We start from the raw sequence: 23861 nt of genomic DNA, 5'->3' as shown, positions 1-23861 counted from the left end.
GTCTATCAATGATTTTGATATTAGTGCACCAGCTGTTATGTACGTAAATGCATAACCCCCCCCCCCCCCCCCCCCCCCTTTGTTTTCCCAGAGTCTTTGTTTCTGTCCCAGTTTGTACTTAACTCGTAACTGAGGGAAGGCATGATCTTCTGAAACAGGACAGTGTCCACCCCTTGTGGAAGGGTGCAGCTCTCGTTCATAGCATATATATGGTGTGGCAGGCTTTATGGTGTTAGTTTAGCGGCCGATAGTGGTTATTAACTATCCATAGCCAAGACCAGGCAGCAGACAAACAGGCTAAACCGTGTTTGAGTCACTATCCGATGTCACCTACAACTTTTAGGTCCCAAACTATTGAAACTGTATCTGTGCCATTTGTAAATAAAATTTTGTACATTTAAAAATTGTATTAATATAAATGATCCTGAGAAAAACAGAATAAAGTCAGAATAAATTTAAGACTACTTACGTTAGATTACTTTCATCTAAAACTGTAATTGTAAATGAAATTATCATAGATAACTGTCTTATTGCAAGCTCCTCTATTGGCAAACCTGCTATTTCTCTGAAGTTATGATACCAGGCTAGCTCCAATCCAGTTTTCCACTGGCATGTGATGCCAGAAAATTATAACCTAGCAGAAAATGCTAATAGTTTTATGCAGGTGTGAAGCTATACAATCATTTTACACATGTTGAAATTAAAGGCAAAAGAGGACAAAAGGTGCCAGTCATTTTAAAAGCAACAATGTGCATTAACATAGTAAATTTTGTTTTCTTGAGGATATAAAAAATCATTTTGTTTTACTTTAAGCAATGTCGAGGAAATTGGACACAGAGGAAGAACCCCACAGAACAGGAACTACTATTAAGTTTTATGTGAAACCCAATAACAGCATTAAAAAAATCAATAACCATGTAACCATGAGTTTTTATGAGTCTGCCTCCAGATTGAAAAGTAGCATGACGACAAAATTTAAGGACCTTGTATGTATAACTATAACTATAACCAGGTTCCAGGTTCAGACTGAGCACCATGGGTGGCCGATCTTTCAGTGTTGCTGCCCCTGCGCTTTGGAACTCTCTTCCATCCTTGTTATGGTCTACTACTTCTCTATCCAAATTTAAAACTTTACTAAAAACCCATCTCTTTTCTCTGCACTTTTCCCCTTCCTCCCCTGCTATTTTGGTGTGATTGTTATTTTTTGTTATTTTTGTTTGTAAAGCGACCTTGGGTTTTTGTGAAAGGCGCTATATAAGTGTAACTTATTATTATTATTATTATTATAAACGGACTTACAATAATGACTAAATACAATTTGAACAATTGAGGGTTAAGGGCCTTGCTTAAGGGCCCAAGAGTAACAATTTGGTGATACTGGTGCTTGAATTAGCAACCTTTTGTTTACAAGTCTAGTACCTTAAGAGCTGAGCTACCATAGAAATAGATTTATAATGGAAAAAAAAACATAATCACACATACATATCATACAGGTAACAATTTTCTACATATTTAATACTGAACATTTTCCCAATGTAACCATCAGGTCCTGAAATGTCCTCTGAAAAGCTGTGTCCCCAATGGTAGCATATATGTCATATAGTCCTATTTTATATTAGGTGGGTATTGGTGTGTGTCCAGGACCCTGTGGTAGCCCACTTTAAAAAGTAGTAATGAGGTTTAAGCTTACTTACATGGTAAATCATGTTGCAAGATTAAAGGGGAGTGTTGGAGAAAGGTAAGAGTCATTAAAAATTTACCATACAGTATATAAATAAATACGTAAAAATGTAATACTGTTTTTGTTTACTTAAAAATATGTATAATTAAATAGTAATTTAGTTAAAGTACTGTAGTTTAAAATACTATTACATGATAAGCTTCATATATTATCTTCATAATTCATATATTATCACCACACCTCCATTGTCAACAGGTCTACACAAGCATACTTTTTATCCACAACATAAATAAGTTTTGATTTAAAATATGCATTTACTTCCCAATACTCCCAATTTTTGTTCATTCAGAGTTCTTTTGAAGTAACCCCCACACTATTTAAGCTTGTTTTTTTCTTGTTAGCCAAATTAGCTTTGCCAAAAAGAAAGTGGAGTAAAATATTTGTCCAAAAACAAACAAGCTGCTGCTAAATATTAACCTCAGCTTATTAGTAAATTATTACAATTAGTGCAATAATCTATTTACGCATGAACAGAATTTTCACTCACTGTGCGTTCTTCAGTCTGTGAGGAGTTCTTGTGTGTCTTGTGTCTGAGTGTAGCTGTTGCACAGTGTATCACCAGTATGTCTCTAATTCTTTTTTCAACAGGCTTTTTGTACAAAAACCTCCAGCTGCTTACCAGTCCAGCCTGCCATGTTGGTAAATATGGCTAAATTCATATCAGCCTTAAAAAAATGTTTTCTTCTGGTCCTAAATTGGCTTTTTGTTTTCTCTGAACAGAAAGAATCTGTGACACTTAAACTGCTGAACCATAAAATGTTGTTACTCCATTACAGTCCATATCTTTAACAGTAATTAAAAACAGGTTTTTGTCAAGACCTGTGTGGCCCACAGTGTTTAGTTAAGCTCTGGCAACAACCATTTCATTTCATTTTCAGCATTTAGCAGAAGCTTTTATCCAAAGCGACTTACACAATGAGCGGAACACGATGAGCAATTGAGGGTTAAGGGCCTTGCTCAGGGACCCAACAGTGGCAACTTGGTGGTGGCGGGGCTTGAACCGGCAACCTTCTGTTTACTAGTCCAGTACCTTATCCACTGAGCTATCACTGGCTCAACCACCCAGTTCTAGTGTTAATGGTGGAGAAGTCACTGAGCTGCCTGCAGGCAAAAAGCTGCCACTTTGCTTTTGATATCGATCAGACCCTGTTCTCTTCCCTTCACCAGCACTGTCTGGACCAGAAAAAAAATTACTAAAATCTGGATGAAATGTGCTTGTGGGTTAATGTATGTATTTAGTGCCACAGAGCAGATGCAACCATTTAGTTAATGACCAGCACTTTTCCCTGTATGGTAACTGGAGTAGTAACCATTCCTGTTTACACAATGTGGAACACATTTTCTTCTTTCGTGGTACTCTTCTGTACCTAAAAACACTTGGGGAAAATTTAAATCAGTCTTACACCACTAACCATTTTCTAAAGTAGAAAATCTTTATTCAGCATCATTTCCAGGTTTTTGTATAACATTTCATTCAGGTTAGAAAGTTACTCCAGTATTTCTGGTGTGTACCTAGCATCTGTAGAAAACAAAATCCAATTTTTTTGCATCTTCAGAGTCAGAGGCAGTCAGACTGTGCATCTGCAAATACACATGGAAATATGTTTTGTGGTGTGTCCGGTTCCAACAGGAATCATTGGGCTCAAGGCATAAACACACCCTGGACATTAAGACATGAATTAAATTCTACCTTTTTCTATCTCCATCTTTTCCCATTGATGGATGGTGTGAAATACTGAGACTTAAAATTACTGCCATGACTAAGGGCACACTCCCTCTCCCACCCAAATCAACCAAGTTATTTAATGATTGCCTGATTTAGGATGAACGGTGGAACATCTGAATTTGTGACCTTCAAAGCAGGCACATGCAAGGGCTACATCAGCAAAAAAAAATCTGATACTCAAATTCTGCTTTACTAGTGTGTTTACTAAGTTTTAAATGATCAGTAATTCAAAACCCAACCTCTGCCAAGTTGCCACTGTTGTGCCCTTGAGCAATGTCCTTAACCTTTAATTGCTTACATTGTATGTAGTCAAAATGTTTAAATTTTATTAAATGATCTGTATAAAAGCTAAACATATGTAACATTACATATACATTTAAAAGACTGTACAATATATTGTCAAGGAAAAAGTTATTAACTAACGTTATCAACTAAAGTTGTTTATGTTTTATTCCTTCCACTAGGGGGCACAATTAGTTTTCTCCAGCATTCGAAATAAATCAGTGGATTGTGATGAGAAGTAACACGCGCTCGGTAATTTATAAAACCATGCCATACTCATGCGTGCTGCAGGGATGCTTACTTAGCCTTACATCCACCAGCCAGGTGGTTTAAACCGAATGATTACAGATCAGTTAGTTAAACACATAAAGACCTTACTATCATGCATAGAGAAAAATTGTTCTTAAACGGACTTTTCATTCATGTAGTGTTAGAGCGAAGCCTCAACCCACCCTTGTTTAAGAATAAATGCGCCTTTTAGTAATGCTTCTTTTATGCCTAATCATGATAGCATCACCTGGTACAAACCTGTTACCAGCAAGTTTTCAAACAGGCCTTTTAATCATTCCATGTCTACTTTACTGTCTTAAAGTCCCCCTTCCCTACATCGATATGTAGTATAGAAATAAATTAAATTGAGAAATTAAATGAGCTTATATTTAAAAAAATGTTAATAAGGTAAACTATTACATTATTTTATTTTTGCCTGACATATAGGTAAAGTATCACTGCTGTCTTTTTTTTATGGGGTTAGAATTTGGTTCGTACATCTAACTTGTATTTCCATAGGGCCCCTTTGCTTATAGGCCCCCGGTAGCTGCCTACTATTGCCTAGTGAAAAGACTAATTCAGATCAGGATGACAAATATGAGGTGTATCACAGGAACGCTGAGTGTTAGTCTGACACAGGACGGGCATTACATTCTTACTTACACCAATGAAGAGTAGACAATCAGCTCCTTGAGGAGCAAAGATGTGCAGAGTATTCAGAAAGTAAGGGTTTTGCATGTTTTTTTTTTCCTTAACAGTGCACAATATCATTAAAAAATTCAAGGAATCAAAAGTTAAATTTACAAATACCACCTAAAACTTTACTGTGCAAAAGAAGCTTCATGTTAACCATGTCTAGAAGTGCATGAAGGAATGGCAACACTACAAGTGGTAAATGCTATACTGTCTTAACTATTTTTGGAATATGTTCCTGTTAAGCTGAACAAACAAAACATGACATATCTCAGGTTAATATTGTCTGCAATGAAATAAAAGTTAAAGTAAACATAAATTTTACAGTTATTTACAATCAAAAATTATTTTCACCCCAATACACCCTTTTATCTGCTCTACAAAGACAACACACTTACATTTTGAGAAACCCACTTTACATGTATGTACATTTGTGATTTATATTTGCTTGGGTATAAGCCAAAAATGTACTGGGTAGGCACCATATGTGAAAGCACCCCATAGTCAAAATGCCAAGTCCCGTGCCAAGTAACATGCCAAGTGGTTAAAAACCAAGTACACTTACCAGATAAATATTGATAAATATTGTTTTAATTCATCTGCTCTTACATTAACAGGTCAGGAAAATATAGAAACAATGACTGTAAACATTAAAACAGTATCAAGACTTGAAATAAGATACTTGCAATGACTGAAAACATTAATACAATATAGATTAAATAAGATTTTGAACATGTAGCTTTTTACCTCTGCATGTACAGTAATCCTACTGGTATCATTATAAGTCACTTTAATAAAGTACTTTTAAGCAGACTTAAGGCATGCCTCTAGTATTGCAAAATGTCACATTGCAATCTAATTAATTTTTTATTACTTCTATTTTTTTTTCATTCAGGTGAAAGGCAGGGGGTTGCCCTTTGGCAAAAGAAGTGGTAGTAATAATAGTAATAGAAGTTGTAATATCAATAGTATGTCCAATACATGAGTATGGTACTATTCCTGAAGGAGGACAGGACACAGAAGCACTATGCCAAATTTCATGTCAATCGGACAATGTTTGCGCAAAATTATCTTGCATGTTACAGCACCACCTAGCACTGCTGTTACGCCATGTTTTTGCTATAGCCTACGAACCTCCTATGCTATGTTCTTCTAAATACTGGTAACAATCAGTGCAATTCTTTCTGAGTTAGAATATATGTGAATATTGTACATGTGTATTTTGTATCTACGCCATATGGGGTAGGAGATATACACACGTGGAGAAAATTGTTGGTACCCTTCCTTTAAAGAAAGAAAAACCCACAATGGTCACTGAAATAACTTGAAACTGACAAAAGTAATAATGAATAAACATTTACTGAAAATCAGCTAATGAAAATCAGACATTGCTTTTGAATTGTGGTTCAACAGAATAATTAAAAAAAACAAAAAACTAATGAAACTGGCCTGGACAAAAATGATGGTACGCTTAACTTAATATTTTGTTGCACAACGTTTTGAGGCAATCGCTGCAATCAAGCGATTTCTGTAACTCTCAATGAGACTTCAGCATCTTTCCAAAGGTATTTTGGCCCATTCCTCGTGAGCAAACTGCTCCAGTTGTCTCAGGTTTGAAGGGTGTGTTCTCCACACTGCATGTTTCAGCTCCTTTCACAGCTGTTCAATAGGATTTAGATCAGGACTCATAGAAGGCTCATCAGAATAGTCCAATGCTTTGCTCTTAGCCATTCTTGGATGTTTTTAGCTGTGTGTTTTGGGTCATTATCCTGTCGAAGACACCCTGTGCCAGATGCAGCAAAGCAGCCCCAAAACATAACCGAGCCTCCTCCATGTTTCACTGTAGGTACAGGTACAATGTGCTTTTCTTTGTATGCTTAATTTAGAGTCTGTAAACATAGAGCTGATTTGACTTGCCAAAAAGCTCCAGTTTTGTCTCATCTGTCCAAAGGACATTCTCCCAGAAGCTTTGTGGCTTGTCAATATGCATTTTGGCAAATTCCAGTTTCTTTTTTTCTATGATTTGCTTTCAACAGTGGTTTCTTCCATTAAGTCCACTTTGGCTTGAACAGCAATGGATGGTGCGATCTGACACTGATGTACCTTGACCCTGGAGTTCACCTCTAATGTCTTCAAGAGTTGTTCTGGGCTCTTTGGTTACCATTTGCATTATCCGTCTCTTCAATTTGTCAGCAATTTTCCTTTTGCGGCCACGTCCAGGGAGGTTGGCTACAGTCCCGTAGACCTTAAACTAGGGCTGGGCGATTTTCACGATTAATTCGGTTAATTCGCATGAACGTTTTCACCGGATGTTAGAATGTGACAATCGCGATTGTTTACATACTTTATATTTTAATTAAAATACCAACATGTCACGAGGCAGAAACTGACCAGACGCCCGCGGAATATAAATCAGAGAAAGTTTAATATCAAAAGGGCAAAAACAGTGTACAAAATCAGGTAAAGTCCAAAACCAGTGGATAAACTAAAACAGTAAACGGAAGACAACAAGGATTATACACGGTAACGGTTAGATTTAGAAATAAAGAGCGCAAACATGATCGGCAAAATGAGACACAAACAGAAGAGTTTAATTAAGATTCACTGAATCAAACACCGCTGAACTGAATCAAAACTCCGGAGACACTGAGCCCGATCAGGATTGGCTGACCGGGACATGTGACAGTCACGTGACAGTCCGTGAGAGCTTGGGATTTGTAGTCCATATTGTTAAAAGCAGAACTGGCCCCCTCCATCCACCCCCCAATCACAAGAGGACAAAAGCTGAGCTGAGTGATTACTTGATGCCCCCCAATGTAGATACTGATACAGACTCACTTAGTGGTGGAAACAGCACAGTACAGGCTTGTGTTCCTTTTAAGAAACCTGTAAATAACTTTTTGTAAGGTGGTTCTGCTGCACAATATTTAAAACAAGAGTTGTTTGTGAGCTATTCTTATAAAGAATATAGATAATTTAGATTTCTATTTTGTTTTAATTATTGTGATATCGTTATTGTTATAAAGTTTGAGTCCCTTACAAGGATAATTATAGGTGGTGCTGTTACTATTTTTGCACTTCTGCAGTCTTTTAAATTACAATGCAAAAAAAGAAATTTAAGTCTTATTTCAATTGCATTATACAAAAAATAAATAAATCGAAATCGTAATCGACAATCGGTTATAATTTTAAAATAATCAAGATTTTTTTTGTTGTTGCAAAATCGCCCAGCCCTACCTTAAACTACTGCAGAATATGTGCAGCTGTAGTAACAGGAACATCAAGCTGCTTGGAGATGGTCTTATAGCCTTCACCTTTAACATGTTTGTCTATAATTTTCTTTCTAATCTCCTGAGACAACTCTCTCCTTAGCTTTCTGTGGTCCATGTTCAGTGTGGTACACACCATGATACCAAACATCCATGTTTCACTGTAGGTACAGGTACAATGTGCTTTTCTTTGTATGCTTAATTTAGAGTCTGTAAACATAGAGCTGATTTGACTTGCCAAAAAGCTCCAGTTTCTACCATAATTTTTGTCCAGGCCAGTTTCATTAGTTTGTTTTTTAAAATTATTCTGTTGAACCACAATTCAAAAGCAATGTCTGATTTTCATTAGCTGATTTTCAGTAAATGTTTATTCATTATTACTTTTGTCAGTTTCAAGTTATTTCAGTGACCATTTTCTTTAAAGGAAGGGTACCAACAATTTTGTCCACGTGTGTAGACCTTAAAATGTGACGTTACACTATAGTACCAGTTATGCTGAGCTTAAGCTGTGTAGTATGGTATGGTATGTGCCTTTGAAGCTTTATGACAATCTACAAAATGTTTTCTGAGTAAGAGCAGTATATGTGTGCTTCAAGCTTCAATGTTTTTGATCAACATCTGGCAGTCACACTGTAGAAATTCCAAGATTTTTTTTAACATTAACTAAGATCAAATTCTCAGGTTCTCAGGTTCTCCTTTGATACCCCATTTGAACATGTAGGAGGAAAATTCATTTCCCATATTATGCAAATTAGCTTAAAATCTAAATAAACCGGGCTATATGGTTCTTGGAGCTTTTTGTAGGAGAGGAGACAAGTAATTAAAGAAAAAAAATAGTTTGTCTTTATGTCATACAGGGTAGGAAATATGGACCTCAAAGTTGGATGCTACGCTATAGCGCCACCATCAGGCCAATCGAGATGAGCTCGAGCACCTGAGAGGAGGGAATGACTACTATCTGTTGTCCAAGTGTCATGTCTATGACACGGTTTGGTCTGTGTTGCGTTTTAGTGGTAAAAATAATTATAAGAAGAAGAAAAAAAAAAAGAAGAAAAGAAAGAAAGAAAAAAGAAATTTAACAAAAACAATAAGGTTCCAGCACTTTTTGTGCTTGGACCCCTAATAATAACAATTATTATTATTATTAGTCTATTAATAATAATAATAAGAAGAAGAAAATCCCGCAGTAGCAGTTATAATAGTTATCAGAGAAGTGGAGCTGTCCAAGGTTTGGCATTTTTATACACCTTTCTACGTTGCTCCAACTGAGCTTGCAAACTCGCCCTGCCTACTTCAAACAGACAGAGAGAGAGAGAGAGAGAGAGAGAGAGAGATAACGCGACGCGGAAAAAGAGCAAGGGAGGGAGAGTTTGAGGTTTGAGGGAGGAAAAAAGAAGCAGACCTATAGAAGGGGAGAAGACAGTAAAATTACACAGCCTGGCGTAAAATTGCCGGGGGAGAAACTAAAATTCTAAAATTATTTTGAAAGCTCGCTTGCTGTTAACGCTGGGATATTGAGACCCGACGCGTCGCCAACGCTTGTACCCAGAACTCATGGGTTAACAGGTATGTGTCTTAACCATCCATTTACTCTTTATTCTTGCCATCATAACACCGTTAACGCTGTCAGTAGTGACTACACACTGCTAAATATCACACCTGTATACTTCAGTGTATAGACTTCAATTGCCAGGCTGCTAACGTGTTCCGCGAACAAGGTGAGTTCAAGTAGTCTACCAATGAACGCTGAAATTGTCACGAACTAGTAAGTTTTGACAGTTTATTTTTGTGTTTTTTTTGTTTGTTTTCTTTTCTTTTTCACGAAACAGTAAACTGCTAAGTTCTTATAGCTTCTGTCCTAGCAGCTTGTTTCACGCTGCCAGGTGATTTACATATGACATCGCTGACAATAGAAGCCTAGCAAAGGTAAGCTAAGAATGCTGATATAGGTTTTTAACAGTGTAACACTGTAATAACTGGACATGATGCAATAACTCATACTGCTTATATATAATAGGCCTAAAGCAAATTTCGAATGGTGTCGCGGTGCATTTACTAATGTAATTTATTCACGTTTACCTGACATATTCAACAGTGTTTCATTGCAAGTTTCGACCTTATCGTGCGTGACTCTTTGGCCTTGCAGAGCTCCGGTGTGGGCTTGTCGGTTATCCCTGCTTCCGCAATTGGAAGGATATAAAATCAAAAGATCGCGGTTGGTAAATTAAACCCCCACAATCTTTTCCTTTGACCACAATAAGGGAAATTTACCCTGCTGAGAATTTCATCTGCGTCAACATCAATTACCCAGTACACTAAACAAGACAAGGGGATTTTAAAAACTCCTATATATTTTGTTTCCCCCTTCCTCCCTTTTGTATAACACTTCTCGCAACTTAAATGTAGTGTGTCGCGCTCATCGCTGGGTGGGAATGAATCGTGTGTTTATGCGCGTTAACAGCGCTGTCTTCGGCTTATTGTGTGTGTGTGTGTGTGTGTGCGTATGTGTTATCCCCTCGCTGCCCACTTAAGCTGGTCAGTTCCGTCTTCCTCCATTTTCTCGCTAAGCTTGCTCGAGATTGTATCAGGGGAAAGGTCCACTTGTTCCGCACTTGCTTTTGTTCTGCTTTTGCTTTAGCTGTCACTTGAACAAAAGTCTGGCTGCGCCTGATTTTGGATGTAGTTGTTGGGTCATGATTTTGCATCCTAAGACCTGTTTACATATGGAGGAATATGTAAAGCGTAAAAATGAAAAGGAAGGTCTCGGTCCACCTTACATAAAGCCTCTAATAGGGTTCAGGTGTACTGAAGTTGAATTTATTCATTCATTCTTGTGTAACAGCTTTTTTTTTTGGAAAAAAAAACATGTTATATCCAAGGTTTTTATAAGGGAATACAGAATGAACCGGCATTACATGTGTACTCAATAACAATTTAAAGTAAAAAAAAAATCACCTATTAACACCTCCAGAATGAAACCAAAGGGGCATCCACAGAGACACAGGAAAACTGGTATGCTGTAAAGGAGGGCAGATGGGAGGATTTCAAGTGTGTGTGTTTTGCCCTGTGTTGGATTGGAACCCTCAACAAGGTTGCATTTCCAAGTGGTGCTGGACCAGCTGTAACCCTGATCAGGATTAGGGGATTAATAAATAAACATTATATTTTTAATGGAAAAATTCTAAAGAAGCTTATAACTGTACTTACAAAATATTGCTTTTATATTTACAGAAACGATACATTCTTATTAATTTAAAATTATTAAACTTGTAACTTTTAAGCTGAACAAAGTAAAGTTGTTTATTTAGGGGGATGATGATCATCAGAGAATACATCATAAATGTTAATAAGATGCAAGATTGGACACATATAGTATCTTCATCTCTTATCAACTCTGTAGTAGATTATGTATCTACTACGTATTTACTAAATTGATATAACTATTCATTTATTTATTCTTGTCCTCATGACTCTAGCAATTCTGGTGGGCCTGAAACCTATCCTGAAGCACTGGGCATAAGACTGGAAAATATCCTGTACAAGGGGCCATTGCGGAATGAATATCAATGTAAATGTCACTAGACAATCTAACATAGTATCAATGTATCCAATTTAAAATCCTCCACAGACAGCCAAATATTCAGCTGATAGTTTCCTCTTTGCTTGTACGTGCCTTTGGCACCTGTCAGTTGTCTGTTTTATTAGTGATTGTAAAACATACAACATGTCCATCTGTCACATTGAGACTGAACATACATACTGGGATGGTTGAGCTTATTACTGCAAAACTATCAAAAATAATATTTAGTTATTTCACAACTATGTCTCATTCTTATTGTGGTTGAATAAAAGAGGTGTTTTGTTCAGTGCTCACAAGTACAAATGCTTATTTAGACACTGGAGCACAGTATTTGCAAAACTCCCCATCACACTATAAAATTTGACATTGTGGTAAAGGTTATATTAGACTGTTAAATATTAGACAAAAATTCTCAGTTAACCATTTTTAATCTAAAGAAATTATTTAGATTTCCTTTTTAGGGTGCATAAGGTCAAATTTTGGCTCTAGTGGTAGCAAAATAAACAAACAGATTTTTTTCAGCAAGCGTAGTATCTCATAAGATGTTCAGATAGACAGTATATCAAGCAGATAGACAGTATATCTACAATACGTAATAACAAACTAATAAATACATCTTAGAAAAATACACATGATTACAATGGTGACTTAAGTAATTATATTTGTCTCATGTTAAGTTAGTAATGAGTTTTTCTGTCTTTTTCGCATAGGAATATTTATATCTTGGTGCTATTACAGAGACAATCCTTGATACCTGTTCTCCTCAACTTCCAATGGGTGAATCAGAATGAGCCAGACAGGGACTGTTAATTTAATTGGACCACAGCAGACATTTTGATTTACTTTTGGTTCATGCAAGGACTTATATGTCACAATTCAACAGTAGTTTACGGCATTGACCTACATGGACTGAAGTTTTTATGGATTTCCTGAATTCTTTTACAAACCCTATTTTCAGAAAAGAGATTTGTTGTACAGGTGTTGGCTTTTTCACCTTACATTAATAACAGTCTGGATGGTTCTTTTTGTCTGATATTACTCAGAATGTTGACTTACTCAGAACATTTTAACATTATGCGGATGGTAAAAGACTTAAAATATATACCCCATTTTCAGAAAAGTTGGGACATTTAGAAGAATGCAATAAAAAGAATGTGTAATCTGTTCATTTTGTTGAATTTTTTAACTGACAAAAGTATAAAAACATTTCCAAACTTCATGACAGAAGCATCAATCAGTTTTAAAATAACATTTCTCAATGCAAGATTACATCTACCATCTATCTAACATACTGCTGTAAAAAGAGAAGAGAATCTGGAGAAAGTCAGTGTAGGGCAAGTACAAAAAACTACTACTGAATGTGTGAGACCTTTGAGCCCTCAGCCAAAGTCCCAATGCTTCTCTCCCAGTGCTAAACTAGAAAAAAGATAGAAAAAAAGACTTAGGGAAGAGTCATGAAGGAATGGAGTTGGAAGGGGAGTTCAAGGAGCTGCAAAATACTGGTGTGAAACATGATACATGGAATGTTGAGTCGATCTGTATGTTTTGTGGTATTTTAAAAAGTGTAGTCCATTGGGTTTACCCTTCTGCCTTACTGACTGAGCAATGACTTAGCCCCAAATGAGAGTTCAGGGTTTTCTTATGTTATCCTGGATACAGGTGCTGAGGGTTTAGCACTGATTAGGGCTGCAGCTCTTGGGAAATGTAGTTTGTTTTGGAGCAAAATGGTTGATCTATGCTTCTTGCTGTGAGAGAAACCATACCAAGGTAAGCAACCCATTACAGATTATTCATTTAATGATGTCACAAAGTGTCCCAACTTTTCCGAAAACGGGATTGTATATTAATATAAGATATAAAGCAGTTCCGAACACGAAAGTTTATACAACAGAATGAATGAACTGGCTATACCATGTTAGAATGTCATTCAAATGTTTTTTTAAATTATTAACTACATCAGATGGTAAAATTGTCTGGTAAAGTTTTCTTCACAATGTATTAGTTTCTGAGTTTATTTTATGCTTTTGTTTAAAATCATAAAAGATTATTGAAAATATGTGTATGAATGTATTTGATATAATACAAACATGTTTGAGGAGAGATTGCATGAGACTTAGTCCATTCCAGTACTACAATGTAGTTTATTTTAAACTATTTTAAGCTTAATTTGCTGCATTGCTTTGGATTGTTGTCATGTTGCATAACGCACATGTGCCCTTGTCTTTTTTGAAAAATTTCCAAGAAGACTATGTTTTTTTTTTCAGTTGAAGCATTTATGTTCCTTTTCGTTATCAACAGGTTTTGCCTTTTAACATTCCATCAATGGTGAAATCATAAACCTTGACCTTATCCAAGTGTGAGCAATGCCTGCAATTTCAACAGAATCTTTTCTGACATCCTGGATAAGTCAATAATGCATTTTTGATAAAAGTTTGGTGGACCAGCCACATTTGGAAATATTAACCACTACTTAGTCTACCTCACATTGCGGGCAATGTTTTTAAAAAATAATGTTTAGATTCAGGAGGGCTGGCAGTCAGCAAGCCTGGGGGTGTATAATTTAAAAGAGCCAACTATCAATTAAATGTGATTTATTAAAGTTTTTTATACAGGGCCAATTGTTGTTAGGTAACTACACAAAATACATCTTTTAAATACTGTTTTGTTTTTTAGATTTGTGTATACATTTAGTTTAGGAAGGCACAGTGATCTCGTGCCTCACAATGAGAAGATTCTGGTTTTACTTCCCTATGGGAAAATTTAGGTCCCTTCTGTGTGGTGTTTGCATGTTCTTCTCGAGTCTGTGTGTGTTTTCACTGGGTGCGTCGGTTTCCTCCCACAAGTCCAAAGACATACAGTCAGGTTAACTGGATCTCTGGATCTACTAAAATTGCCATAGGTGGGAATTTGTGTGAGTGTTGTGAGTGTGTGTGTTTGCTTTGTGATGGTCTTGTGATCTGTTGAGGGAGTTGTCGCAGACAGCCGGAGCAGTCTGGCATATTGTGACACCAATTTTCAGTTCTGTGCTACCCCTGTTTTTTCCACTTTCTCCATTGCAGGCTGCATATATTTTTGTCTATCATTTGTTACTTGGATACTTTTTTCATTCTTGCAGATGCAGGGCTTTACTTCACTTTTCACTACTGAGGCGCGACCCACCCTATTACATTAATACTGTAAATCTTTGAGTTTTCTTAACCCTTTGATGCACAAGCTAAGCAAACCTCTTCTAATGCACAACATGGGTGGAAAATGACCCATATTCGTTTCCCATGTTTTTTTATGTATTACTGAGTATCTTTATGGTATATATTTTGAAACCATTTCACCATTTAATGTTCCATACTAGAATATGTTAACAGCTAGCAAGCTAATAGTATTGGACATATTCAAGATTCAAGAGCCTAATCTTTGGTTGTCTTTCAAAAGATCAGTAAATATGTTTCTGACTTACAAATGTCAGTAGTTCCTGTCAAATTCCATAGTAAATACATAAGGGTCATTTTTGACCCATGTTGTGCATTAGAAGGGTAGTGATACAAAAATGATTTTTATTAAAAAAACAAAAAATATAAAACTTAAATAAGGATTTGTGATGATCAAAAACAAGTTAATTGAGGAATTCATGAAAGCTTGAATGACAAAATTAATTTTTTGCAAAGATATAGAAAATAAAAACTCAGTCGGGTCACTTTTGAACCAGGTTGTGCATCAAAGGGTTAATTGTATTATATATTTTTTTTTTCAAAATATCACCAGAAAAATATAGAGAGAATGAGGTGGTTAGGCTGGTATTACTTTCATGTGGAGGGGTTTAGTAGAATAGGGTGCAGGCTGGCACGACACACAGCTGAACTCTGTGTATGAGTGGGTGGATAGTGTGTGAATGAATGCTGCTTTTTCCAAGCTGTTACAGGTTAGAATGTTTGCTACAGTACTGACTTATAAACACACAATCCCATATGTGTGTGTGTGTGTGTGTGAGAGAGTGTGTTGTGGGGTAGGGGTGGGCGATATATTATCGTTCACGATAATACCGGTATAGTTGTAAACTCGAAATTATTTTTGCCATATCGCGATATTGTTAGCAAACGCGCGTCACTCGCTCTCAAGCGCGTAACAGTGAAATAATGGCGACCAATGCAGAGCGTAGTACCGGAGTTAGCACTGAGGATGAACTAGTCCCTAAAAGCGGAGCTACATCACTAGTGTGGAAGTGTTTCGGATACAGAAGGTCAGACTCCAAACAAACGACTGTCATTTGCAAAACGTACAAAAATACGATGACGACAAATGGTGGCAACATCACATTTATTTCAGCACCTAAAGCAAAAACACCGGCGTGAGTATGAGGAGCGTCGGTCACTGCGTGAGTCCGAGAATAATGTGAGAACAAAAATTGTCAGTGAACGAACAGAATACACAGGTTACCACACAGGTTACCTTCTGAGAACGTTTAAAACCCAAAAGCGCTGAGCGGAACGCTTTCCGTCACATATGAGCATGGAAACTGAATGTCTGAGTCAATGAGTCAGAAACGACTCTCTTCAGACAACTCCGATTCAGAGATTCAGATGTATGAACCAATCAGAACTTCGAATTTAGCTTCATTGGTTGTTGTATAATTGACAGACACGCTTTTATTATGCAATGATAGCAAAGCATTATCAAATATTAAACGTTTTCGGGATTTTTTCATGCTCATTTATTTGAAGTAAAACGGACAGTATAAATGTGATTGTGAGATTCTGCTGGTTTGTTTAATATAAATGTTGTCAATATTAATACAAATACAGCCTTATAATAATACAAAATATAAACACTGTAATTAGTCAGAATGTATCAGAAGTACAATGTTTTGTGTTTTTAAGAGAACTTATAAACAATATAAGGTAAAATACGAGAAGTGACCTGCCATTGTACTTTAAATTTACATTATATCGTATATCACCACTTCTCAAAAGCATATGGAGATATAAAGTTTTTTAGCCATAGCGCACAGCCCTACTGGAAGTGATGCTTAATTTAATGTACATTTAGTAACATTTGTACCTTCGATTTCCTGAGTGTCTGCAAAACAAAAGTGTTTTTAAAATAAACTTTTTAAAAAAGTGTTCTTATATATCGCGAGTGAATATCGTTATCGCAAAAATATCCAAAAATATCGTGATATTATTTAAAGGCCATATCGCCCACCCCTATTGTGGGGTGATTAAAACATTTTTGAGTGCAATAAGCTAAAATATATTTTGAACACATTGCAACTATTGGTACTCCTTTCTTATGAAATATATAACTAAAGCATGTTTTTGTAAAATGTAACAATTTAAACTTTTAAAATGGAGTGTTTACCAACACAAAGGCCAAAAGTCATCCACCAGGCCTCCAAATCTACATTTAAGACATTACCTCCATGTCTATTTAGATGTAAGTGCTTGCAGTTTTGTAAATGCTAAGTAAACTTTAACTAAAAGTGGTTGTAATGGTTAAATGAGCCGAAACAGAGCTTTTTGGCAACAAACGTTTAAGGTTAATTTGGCTTTAGATGAAGGATGTTTCTCAGAAAGAAAACCTTATTTTCATCGTTAAGTATGTGCTGTTTTGTCTTTGACAAATGGTGAAACCTTGAGCTCTAGGCTGCACAAATTACAACTTGCAATTTAACAATTGACACAAGCTGTTTTTTTATTTATTTGTTTAATTAATTTCTTGGACTATAATATGCAATTTGCTGTGAATTTCAAAATGTAAGGTTTGTGTTGCGATTTCAGTTGATGATTTTTTCATTTGTGTAGCTTATGAAATATGAGACGCAATATGTAATATGAGGCGGTCCTAGCAATCATATGGCAATTAAGTTAGTGTAACACACTTTTCTGTGGTGTAGTGTGCTGTAGTTTCCATTTATTCTATCATTCAATTTATGTACGTTAGTTAATGACATGTGAAATGTGGATGTTTTTAGCTGTAGATTTTGGTAAATTGATATAACATATGAATGTAAACACAGTGAGCAGAACTAGTTGTCTTTCAGAATGTAGATTTACAGTAGCTGGTAGCAGACGGTTCATTACAAGTGCTAACTAAACATACTAACCATGCTAATCAGAAATAATGGAGATGCAGTTATTATGTCCTCTCTCAGTTTAAATCAAGCTTCAGCTGTGTTTCAATCAACAACATTAATCGAACAATGACTCCTTTGTCTGTTATCAATTAACAGGTTAATTATTAACATCCCTTATGAGAAATTTAACAAGCTTTGTTGTATTGTATTAGTAATACCTTATCAATTGCAGTTGCAGATGTGTAACCACTGCCCATCCTCCTGAAAAAAACAATTGCATTATGGAAAATATAAACAGGTGCTGTTAAAGTGTGGAGGCATTGCTGAACTGTGTGTATAGCAATAGAGCGACAGCTGTTCATCATATTCCTAAACTAAATGCTTAGTATGTGTTTTGGGGCACACCACTTTCTCCTTAAAGCGCTTGAGCAAATGCAGGTGAAATCTTTAGAAATTAGATATTGTGCCAACAGGATGAAAATAAGGACATGACTGCTTGCAGTGTTATCCCTCTTTCTTCTTCTCTTTTTTTTACCTTGTACTGTATGTCAGTTTAGTATCCCTATGTTACACAGCATGTACATAATTCACCTTTATTCTTCATTCATATGCAAATAAATAAAAATGGCACAAAAAATAAAAAGTACACCATAAAATAGTAAATCAGCCTCAGCAGTGCTTTTCCTATTAATTCAGTTAGTTTGCAAGGGCACAAATTAATTTCTTTGGTTCCAGATTATAATGCAATAAATTTAAATATGCAATAAATTGGCAATAAATTGAGTATATATTAAACTATGAAATAACAGCTATGGAATACGGTTTCGCTGTCACACATTTTCCCCTTTTATTTTATTTTCAACATTATCTAATAGAGATGCAATTTTTTTAACTCATAATTGATCATCATTAATTAATTGATAACCACCAAGTCCTGCCGAAATATATAAAACATCATTGATTTAAATATAAAAAAAAAAATTATTTTGTATTGATTAATAATTGTAACAAAGCGAACATGGCATTAAAAAAGAACATTAAAAGAAACATAACCACAAGCAAAACTGCAGCTCATGTTTTCACTGGGAGATAGGTGTATACTGCTGGCAGGTCAGTCTAGCACCTGCACTCTCTTACAACAAACCCCTGATGTTGTAACACATACCGAATGTGTCTGGTCTTTGTTATTGTAAAAGCAAGTTCTCCCCGAAAAAGATAAATTTCAGCATACAGGTGTTAAGCCGGATAGGGACTCCTCGTGGCTGATGCACTGCAACCTCTGCTGGCTGATTAATGGCGCCTGCACAGAGGCAGGGAAAGAGTGTGGATCGGGGTGTGTCTCTCCGTGCACAGGGCTGATTCGCATATATGCACTTGCCTAGTGTGGGTGACAAGATGCATACGGCTGCTGCCCACGTGTCGGAGGGGGCGTGGGTTACCTTCGTTCTCCTCAAATCAGAGCGGGGTTCGGCATTAGTGGAGAGGAAGCGTGACACAATCGAGCAATTGGACACGCTACAAAATCGGGAGAAAAAGGGGAGAAAATGCATAAACAAAATATACTGTATATATAAAAAGAAAGAAATTACTGAACCTTTTGTTAATGCTAAATTTGTTTTCAATTATGGCACATTTCAATTATTGTAACATTATCTGTTACAATACAGGTGCTTTTGACTGTTCTACAAATTCTAAAGTTATACAGTGGATTAAGAAAGTATTCAGATCCATTTAATGTTTGCACACTTTATTGTGTTGTGGATTTTATTTTGAATTGATATAATAGGCATGTTTTACCTGTCAGTCTACAGTGAAAACATAATAAAATAAAAACATTTACTAAAATTAATTAAAATTAAAAACTGTAATTTCTACAAAGTATTAAATAAAGAGCCATACACTTTTGTGCATAAGATGTTTTGATCTTTAATTTAAATATCCACTTTTAACATGTTTTCTGACACGTTTTCTTCATTTAAAACTACTTATGACTTCAAAGTCGCTCTGATACTTTGTCCTGAATTGAAACATAAAAGCGTTTAAATAGGAAAACACAAGGACTGGAACAAACTAAAAAAGGTAAACATAATCAAGGTAATTAACAGACAAAAATGGGTGGCAAACAGAAAACCAAGGCTATAACCTGGGGGACTGAGAAAGAGTGGAAACTAGTGTGGCTAGTGTGAAACTCCCGACAGAGAAGGGGGTTGAGCACATCCCGAGCGGGAACCCCTAAGCCAAGCCCTCCTACTCCACAATGTACTCAACCGTACCTCTCTGGTGGTGGAAGTTTAACAGGGCTTTGTACACGGGCTGTCCAACAATCTCCCTGATCTTTGGGGGACCCGTGGCTGTGGAATCACTGGCCAAGAGTCCTGAAATGAGAGGCTTTAGCAATGAGACATGATATGTGGGTGACAGTCAGCTGTGGTGTGATAATTCTAATGTTACCCTTTTAATTTTCTTATGAATTGTGAACCAAGATAGCAAGCGTTTAGTTCTTACATCCAGGGATGTAAGATGTTTGCTTCTGTTAAACCACTCATCCACTACTGAAGCTTCTGTGGGGGTGGCATCCCAAGGATATAATGGGGTTGATAACCTAGGACACATTGGAAAGGCGTGAGGTTAGTAGAGGAGTGGAGTAATAGAATTTGTTTGTATTCTGCCCATGGAATGAAATGATTCTACTCAGTCTGGTTTAGAGAGCAGAAGAGACATAGACATTTTCCAACTTCTTGATTAACTCTCTCCATCTGTTCATTGCTCTGAGGGTGGTGCCCTGTTGTTAGACTGACTTGGATCCCCAGCTTCTTTATGAAGCTACTCCACACTCATGATGTTTATTGCAGACCCCGGTCGCTAACAATGTTTTCAGCTAGTTCAAAATATCTAAAGTCCAAAATATCTGTCTAATGTCAGGGTACCACCCTCAGAGCAGGTGGAGAAAGTGAATCAAGAGATATCTTGAATTTCATTCCATGGGCAGAATACACACATATTCTTTATTCCACTCGTCTACTAACCTCACATTTTTTCAATGTGTCCTAGGTTATCAGCTCCCATGACTATAAGTTCAGCTGTCTGAAATGCAGAAGGGAGTCTGTAAAGGGAAATCAGATGCACAAATTTTGAGAACCTGTCATCAATGACCATTACAACTGTATTACCTCTAGACTTGGAAAGATCTGTGCTGAAATCAAGGGCTGCTGTGGAATAGGCAGTGGAAGGAGTTTTCAAGATGACAGGGTGTATGGAACGTTTACCTGGGCACTTGTGGTGCAGGATGTTATAGCAGTGAACATTGGCTTGGATCTCTGGTCACCAGTACTTGTGCTTCAGACACTCCAATGTGTGCCTGGGTGCCTCAATGTGGGAACAGTGTAATTCCTGTTGTCAATATTCCTTTTAGGTGGATCAGGAAAAATGTGAGATTGGTGTGGCAGGCTGAAGGGATTTCAGCGTCTGGGACCCGGGCGATTTCTGTTGCTGTCCTGAAGAAAACAGGATTGTATCAGGCGTTTGTTTAGGACACTGGATAGGATGACTGCATTGGTTTTAGTGTAATTAGAGTCTGGATGATAAGCAATCATGAAGTTAAAATGTTCAAGCTCCTGTCAGCTTTCAAGTATGAGGTATAAGATTTTTGTGGTCAGAAAAATCATAAAAGTGGTCAGCTCTTTTAAACCATATCGTAATTACATGCTAGGTTCCATGTTAGTTTTATTTGGCCTTTATTTAATAGCAAGGTAAGTACATTGGCTATTGTGCTGAAAAATCTAATGAATAGTGCAAATCCCAAATAAAAATGTGCAAATCCTGAAAAATGTTGGAGTTTTGGAGCACCTGCCATGTTGTGACTACACAAACTTTTTCTCAGTCCGTTGACAACCCCTCCAGGGCGATGATGTAACCCAAAAAAGAAATAGTGGAAACCCTAAACTTACATTTATTTTCTTTTACATGCAGGTGATTTTTAAGAAGTCTTTATAGTACCTGCCTGACATGCCCAGTACGTTGTTCTCTTGTTGAGAGTATATTAGAATATCATCAATATACGCAATGACGAACCTCCCCAAAATCTCGCACAGCATTAATCATCATTCATTATCGTCGTCATCGTCATCGACACTGAAATACACTTAGTGCTAGGGCATCACCAGATATTCATAATGCCTGGAGGTAGTGCTAAAAGCAATATTTCGATTATCTTTCAGGTGTATTTGCACTAGTTTTTGTGAAAAAATTGGCTTCTCATGTTTTTTTAGTGGCAGTGTATAGGGTATTTACTGTAACTTTGTTTAACCCACGATAATCTGTGCAGTGTCGAGGTAAAAATTCTGCTGAGGCAGATGTGAATGGGCAGATGTACCCCTGCGACATGTTGTGACATGCAAGTTCTGTAGGGATGTCCACATTTAGACCCTTACTGAATGCCACTTTCAGCCCCGGCCCGTTCCATCTGCTGCTTGCTGCCATGTATGAAACTCTAGGGCATATTCTGCTGTATGTAGTTCTCCCTGTTTTAGACAGAATAAAAGCTCTCATGTCTCTTTACCCTCTATGGCATAAACAAAAACATGTCAAAAATGTTCAGTTATTATTAGAGAGAATCTCACCTCGCTGATTCCAGTGGTCACCCATTTGCGTAAACTTACCTTGGTCAGAAAGTCCCTCCTGCCCGAGAAGTAAAGCTCGCATTGAAAGAGAAAGTTTTGACATTCAGAAGCCTTACTGGAGTAGCGTTCTGGGTGAGCCACGTGTTAGGATGCAAGTGCAGGTTTTTATTTCAGTTTTGACAAGTCCAATCAAACAATCCAAAAACAGAATCCAGACTTGTAGCAATGTCGAAGCAATGGCCAGGTACCTGGTATTGTGCCTTTGTATTTTTTATTTAACAAAGAAAAACATATATACACAATCTATGATTTTCAGTATCTTGCTTAATCAGTTTTTATAAAATTTTCATGAACAGGATGTATACGAACAGACTTTTACTATATTTGTCGGTTTAATCCAAAGGCGAATTATGGTGAATATACTTGATTGGCCTGTTTGATATATTGAAGTGTCATATAACAATCATATGTGTTTTGCAGAACATTTTTTGGCTATTTCTAAGTAACAAGTATTTACACAAGGTTAATGTACACTATAGGCAGCAGTTTATGTTTTTAATTTTTTTAGAACCAACCATGAAGAGTCGTAAACATTTACAATCCCACAATTTTATTTATTCAAAATTTTGTGCTGATAAATATCAGAAATGATTGTTTTGAACAAATATCAGTTTTATCATAACCTTTTTTTTAAATTGTGATAATCACTTATACTACCCTGTTAGATTTGCTAAGCATGACCTAGTCATCTAAGTTTGGAAATACCACTGATATATTGGTTTTGTAATTAAAAAGTCAGCCAATGTTGTTAGAGGGAAAAGATACTTTGCATTATGCCAGATTTGCAATGGCTGAAACTGGAGCATCATACTTGTAATAAGCCAGTATAAATGCATGACTGATACTAAAACGTACATGACTGATTCTTGATAAAAATCTCACTTTAGAACCAGAGTCTTAGTAATAGGGTAATTATATGTTATTATATGTCAAAAAATATGTCATTTTGTGCTGCTTAATTACACTGTTGAGCTTTGTTTACATTGTTGGAAGAGTTTTAATGAAATAAAATGTAGATTATTGTTTGATTGCGAAATTAAGGTGTTAATAAAAATTTTTACAACCCCAAATCAGAAAAAAGTTGAGACAGTATGGAAAATGCTAACAAAAAATTAGACAAAAAGTACAACATTTTTAAAGGAAGCCCATACTTTTTTCAACAAGAAAAACAAGCAAATCTGCATACTGCACACATTACAAAGGCATGGCCATGAAAGAAGAGGGTACAGGTATTGGACTGACCTGCCTAGAGTCCTGACATGTTCCCAGTACAGAATGCAAGCAAAATTTTGATAGGGGAAATGCGACAATGACAACCCTGTACTGTTGCACACCTTAAGACCTGTTTCCAGGAAGTGTTGTTAAGAATGTGTTGCAGGCCTGAAAATGCAGGAGTGGATGTGTATTAACAAATGAAATTAAGCTGACCAGACAGGCATGGAATATCTGTCTGCAATAAAATAAAAGTGAAAGTAAATGTTAGACACACTGAATTTTTTATTTGCGTTTTCCTTACTGTACCAACCTTTTCTGATTTGGGGTTTACAGTGAGCT

At 36.4% G+C, this 23861-nt stretch overlaps 1 protein-coding gene across 1 annotated transcript in view; it reads left to right on the top strand.

Moving 5' to 3' along the window:
- Positions 1-9474: 9474 nt before the first annotated feature.
- The window catches only part of zbtb46 (zinc finger and BTB domain containing 46), a 78241-nt gene continuing 63854 nt past the window's right edge, over positions 9475-23861 (top strand). The window contains exon 1 of the mRNA XM_063015225.1: positions 9475-9547. The gene's annotated coding sequence lies outside the window, so the exon portion shown is untranslated. The remainder of the gene's footprint in view (positions 9548-23861) is intronic.

This window comes from Trichomycterus rosablanca, chromosome 19 (genome assembly GCF_030014385.1).
Source record: "Trichomycterus rosablanca isolate fTriRos1 chromosome 19, fTriRos1.hap1, whole genome shotgun sequence".
In the NCBI taxonomy this organism is placed as follows: domain Eukaryota; kingdom Metazoa; phylum Chordata; class Actinopteri; order Siluriformes; family Trichomycteridae; genus Trichomycterus; species Trichomycterus rosablanca.
This window is presented reverse-complemented; position numbering and strand designations above follow the sequence as displayed.